Genomic DNA, 5,886 nt, shown 5'->3' on the forward strand with positions numbered 1-5,886 from the left:
GTGTTGGAGAAGACTCTTGAGAGTACCTTGGACTGCAAGGAGATCCAACCAGTCCATCATAAAGGAGATCAGTCCTGGGTGTTCTTTGGAGGGACTGATGTTGAAGCTCAAACTCCAGTACTTTGGCCACCTGATGGGGAGAGCTGATTCATTTGAAAAGACCCTGATGCTGGGAAAGTTTGAGGGCAGGAGGAGAAGGGGACGGCAGAGGATGAGATGGTTGGATGGCATCAATGACACCATGGACATGAGTTTAGGTAAACTCTGGGAGTTGGAGATGGACGGGGAGGCCTGGCGTGCTGCAGTCCATGGGGTCACAGTCTCTGACATGACTGAGTCATTGAACTGAACTCAAGATTAAGTGTTTTATTACTAATGCTGCATAACCAAATTTCCCTGAAAACTTATCAGCTTAAACCTGTTTATTTTGTTCATGATTTTCTGCATAAGGAGTTTGGGAAGCCCTTAGATTGGCAGTTCTCTCTTAGGGTCTCTCTTGAGGCTGCAGTCAGATACTACCTGAAGCTGACATCATCTGAGGACCCACTGTGCTGAAAATCCAGGATGGTTCATGATCAAGCCTGGCAGCTAGAAGTTCACCTGGGCACAGACACATGACAGTCTCTGCAGGACGAGTCTCAACAGGGAAGACTTGCCCTAAAACAAAAGTCCTGAGTGATTTCAGGGGAGGCTGAACAGCCATAGACCTAATGTTGAAGGGCGAGCAGTGCTATCTTCATTCCCTTCTACTGCTTACCAGGAATTCACGAAGGTCAGCAGAGATTCAAGGGAAGGAGGCATAGACATCACTTCTCGGTGGATGTTAAGATTTTGTGGGTGTTTAAAAACTACCAAGGTGTATAAAATGGGTAATTTTGGATTCTAAATTTCTACCTTTAGTTCTGTCAATTGTAGCTTTATGTTTCTAGACCTTAGTATATAAAAATTACATCTTTTTAGCATCTTTATTTACATTTTTATATTTTCCAATTTGTTCTTGCTGTGTTTCTGTCTGTGTACTTTAATATTCCTATCTGTGCTAGTGGAGTGTTACACACATCCTCTGGGTTATTTCAAAAACTGACTTTTTTCAGTTCTAGAATTTTTATTAGTTTCTTTGCTATCATTTCTCTGACAAAATACTATCTTGTCATTTCATTCTCTAACATCTCATTCATGGTGATTTCAACTTCCCAGGTAACTCCAAGAACTGGATGTCCTGTACATTTTTTTTCTAATGGATTTTTTTCTTTATACAGTTTTGTAATTTTTTTTTTTTTAATCTTTTGTGATTGGGTGTTTTTGATTGACAGACATTATCGGGCTCTTCCTCCCAGGCAGACCCTGAATTGTGCTTCATGTTCCCTGAGCCTGTGCGTCTGGAAGAATTTCTGCTGAGCCTTTCAGAGACTCAGCTCTTACCTCTGAATAGCCAAAGGTATCAGAGAAGCACTCACTTCTGCCCTTTATTCTAAGAGCTTGGCTCCAAAAACTCTCACTGCTTTGGTAGCTCTACATACAACAATATCAAAAGTATTGATAATTTCTCACTTTTGTAAATTTATTCTTAGCGCAGTGATTGGCTTAAATAAGAAATTTTGGCATTGTCAGACACAGAACTCTCCATAGAGAAGGCAAACTCTTAAATTTACGATAGTGTTACAGCTACCTTACAGCATTTATCTCCACCACTAGGTCATTATTTACCGTAATTCAGTTTTCTGTTCTTTAACCCTCTCAGCCCTGTAATCATTGCTGTTTCTGCAAGAAACCAGACCCAGGTGCTGTCCCAGTACAATGACTCCGTGTCCGAACCAGCAGGCTCTGCGGCCTTAGAGGAGGACGCCCCCTACTGCTCAGGTGAGGGTCCCACAGGACAGAAGGCCCTTCTCATTCCCCTGTCAACGCCCCATTGTCCCATTTCTCTCTCCTCAGACAGCAGACAGCTCCGCCTGGTGGATGGGGGCGGTCCCTGCGCCGGGAGAGTGGAGATCTTTAACAAGGGCTCCTGGCGCACCCTCTGTGATGATGGCTGGGACCTGGATGATGCCCGCGTGGTGTGCAGGCAGATGGGCTGTGGAGACACCCTCAGTGCCACGAGGTCTGCTCACTTCGGGGCAGGATCAGGGCCCATCTGGCTGGACGACCTGAAATGCACAGGAAATGAGTCCCACGTGTGGAGGTGCCCTTCCCGGGGCTGGGGGCGGCACGACTGCAGACACAAGGAGGACGCGGGGGTCATCTGCTCAGGTCTGCGCTGCACACTGTCCACAGGCTGGGGAATGGGCGGGGAGAGGGGGGATTGCTGGAGGACGGCAGTCTGAGCCTTGAGGGAGAGACGCTGAAAGGACCAGAGTAGGAGCCTCCCATGGAGCCTGTCTTTCCAGCAGACGTGAAGACGAGGTGCTTTCGCTTCCTCCTGCAGCAGCTGACATTCTGGTCCTTTATTCTCAGCAGTGTTTCCTGGCAGAGCCATTTCCTACAGCGTCTGCGTGAAAGCAGGGCTCTCTCTTCAGTTCCCTGTGGTAGTACAGTCTAGAGATTCTGTTGTTGTTTTAATGAAAGCACAGACTTACTCTGTTCAGTTCTGTATGCTAGAAGTCTGACCAGGGTCTCCATGGGCCAACATCCTGGTGTCCACAGAGCTGCGTTCTTCCTGAAGGCACGAGAAGGACTCCTTTCCCAGCGTTTCCCGGTTCCTATGTGGCCTCATTCCTTGGCTCAGAGCCCTCTTTCTTCTTCTTCAGACAACAATGCCTCTTCCAGCCGTTCTTCCTCACTCACATTTCCCTCTGACTGGAGCTGGGAAAAGTGATCCATTTCTGAGGATAGTGGGGCTAAGGAGGTGATTACACTGTGCTCAGGTGGTTAATCCACAATATTTCAGATTAATCTCACCATCCCAAGGTATTTACCTTTGTAATATCTATAAGGTCCCTTTTGAAATGTCAGGTAACATATTCACAGGTTCCAGGGATTAAGATTTAGACATATCTGATGTTCATTATTCTGTCTAGTTCTCCAATATCCACATTATACCCTTTCACACACTCTTGTACAGGTTTTGTCAGGAAGCAGGATTCAGCTCCCCTCCCTGCATGTGCCCAGGTTGGTCTTCCTCTCTGTTTGTATCCACTACATCATCATGGTAGAAATATTTAGAAATATAGACACAAATGGAGAAAGATAAGGAGACAAATTTCAGTCTTGTCACCTAGTGGGTACCTCCTCTTCTGGGTCAGGTGAATGTTCACAATTTATGGGAGAGAGGAAAACCCAGAGCACTGAGTGGAGTGCTCACTGTGTCCTGTTTCCTTTCTTTCAGTCTTAGATTTCCTGGCCCTCAGGATGGTCAGCAAGGACCAGCAGTGTGCTGGGTGGCTGGAAGTTTGCTACAACGGGACCTGGGGCAGTATCTGCCACAGCCCCATGGAAGACATCACTGTGTCCGTGATCTGCAGTCAGCTTGGCTGTGGGGACAGTGGAAGTCTCAACCCATCTGTTTCTCTTAGGGAAGGTTATAGACCCTAGTGGGTAGATGGGATCCAGTGCAGGAGAACTCACACCTCTCTCTGGCAGTGTCCTTCTGACCCTTGGAAATACACATGCTCTCCATATCAGGAAGCCTATATCTCGTGTGCAGGTGACTTCCTGTCTGTTCCTGTGTCTGTCCCAACAACGTAAGACGTTGTTAGTGTGATTTTATATTTTCCTATCTAAGTAATGAGTTTAGGTTGAGTCTACAAAAAGCTGTGTATGCCTGTGTTTCTGTGTGTTGTATTTGTTGTGGGGTATGGAGACTTGTCCCTGGAGGAGAGTATGGCAACCCACTCCAGTATTCTTGCCTGGAGAATCCCCATGGACAGAGAAGCCTGCCCAACTATAGCCCATGAGGTGGCAAAGATTCTGACAAGACTGAGTGACTAAGCACAGCACAGCACGTGGAGACTTGTAAACAATAAACAAAGTTATTTCACCTGGTGATCAGAATCAGTGAATGTCTCAACCCAAGAGATAATGAGCCTGTGTTTTCACATGTCATTTGCACTGACCCAAGGACCTTAGATAATCTTATGTGGGGACAGGACCACCCCCACTGTCCCTGATCCACTGTTTCCATTTGTTTGCAGGGAGAAGACCCAAGAGCTGTCCAACTGCTGCCCCCTGCACAGGTATGTCAGCATGCCCCCCTCCCCTGTGGCTCCCAGGGGCTTCTTCCTCCCATGAGGGGAGTCACAGGAGGGGCTGCTGCCTTTTCAGACAGAGAGAAGCTCCGGCTCAGGGGCGGAGACACCGAGTGCCCAAGGCAGGTGGAGGTCTGGCACAGCGGCTCCTGGGGCACCATGTGAGATGACTCCTGGAGCCTGGCAGAGGCCACGGTGGTGTGTCAGCACCTGGGCTGTGGCCCAGCCCTGGAAGCCATGCGGGCTGCAGGGTTTGGCCCTGGAAATGGAAGCATCTGGCAGGTCGCGGTGCAGTGTGGGGGCTGGGAGTCCTTGTGAGACTGTGCTGCGGAGCCCTGGGGGCAGAGTGGCTGCAAGCACGAGGAGGATGCTGGTGTGAGGTGCTCTGGTGAGTGAGGGGCTTGGGGTCCACCTTGGGTGAGCTGGGGCAGCGTGGAGGCAATGGGCTGGGCTGGGGGTGGTGGGGAGTTTGCGTTCAGACAGTGTCCTGGTGCTGAGGCTCTGATCTAGGACGGGGGAGCTGGGAGGACTGGACACTGATGTTGTGGAGACTGAAGGGTGATTTTAGGCTCAGGAGGGAAAAATGGGCTGCCCTGCATCTGGCCAATCACCCTGGTCCAAACAACTGTTTTTCTCTTTGAGTGCCAGGACAACATTGCCCCTGACTACAGCAGGTACTGTGCCTTCATCTACGGTCAGGGGAGAATACTCAGATTCTTGGGACCTGTTCTGTGGGCTCTCTGACAACTCAGGAGAGGAAAGAGTCTGAGGAACTCCTGGATGGTGGCGGGGAGGTGGGTGGGGAAGCCAGGGCATTACGTTGGGGAACTCCCCTGCCTTGATTCCCAGGGTCAAAGGTTCTCATGCCCGGGGTCCAAGTGGGTCTGGTTCCCATGTTGCATAATCTAAGTTTCTCCCATGTGCCCCTGAGTGTTGCTCCTCATCAGTGAAGTGTGGGTCCCAGGACTGTTTGATGCTCTGTCTCCTGAAGCCCAAGGAGAGGGGATCAGCCAGGTCCTCAAACGCTGTCTTGACAGGGCAGCTCCCTGACAATCCCCAGCTCTGCCTCGGGACCACACTGGCCAGAGTGGAGTTGACTTGTCTCAGGACGAGACCCAGAGGAGCACAGTCTGTTAGTGTACTTGTCCCTGAGGCTGGGACACCATCGTCTGGAGCTTCTGGAAAAGCTGGCAGGGGTTTCTCTGTGCCCAGGACCTTCTCCAACCCTCTTCCCTTGTTCTTCTTAAGGACGAAACTCAAATCCCTGGCGTCTTCTCCCTGCCTGGGGTCCTCTGCCTCATCCTGGGGGCCCTTCTCTTCCTGGTCCTCATCATCCTGGTGACTCAGCTGCTCAGATGGAGAGCAGAGCACAGAGGTGGGCTGCAGGCGGAACTGGGGATCAGGGAGAGTGTGTGGAGGCGGGAGATGGCACAGGTGTGAGGAGGGGAACGTGGGCAAGGTCTCTGTTCTGAGTCTGCAGAACTCCATGTTCTCCTCCATGGAACTCTAAGGGCTGAGTAGAAAGAGGACTAGGGTGTGAACTATCATAAGTCATGGCCACTCTCGTGAGACCAGACAGAGTCGGGGCTGAGCTGTATTCAGGGTCAGATGAGGCGAGAAGGTGCCGACACAGTGCACTGGATGGGAGGTGATGCTGAGGTCCTGGCAGCCCCTGTGTGAACATTAGGGAGATGAAAGTGGG

At 50.2% G+C, this 5,886-nt stretch overlaps 1 pseudogene; it reads left to right on the forward strand.

The window, feature by feature from the left end:
• Positions 1–5,886, forward strand: part of LOC104995506 — a 33,763-nt pseudogene that overhangs the window by 23,584 nt on the left and 4,293 nt on the right.

Source organism: Bison bison, unplaced genomic scaffold (genome assembly GCF_000754665.1).
Source record: "Bison bison bison isolate TAMUID 2011002044 unplaced genomic scaffold, Bison_UMD1.0 scf7180017864281, whole genome shotgun sequence".
NCBI classification, from domain to species: domain Eukaryota; kingdom Metazoa; phylum Chordata; class Mammalia; order Artiodactyla; family Bovidae; genus Bison; species Bison bison.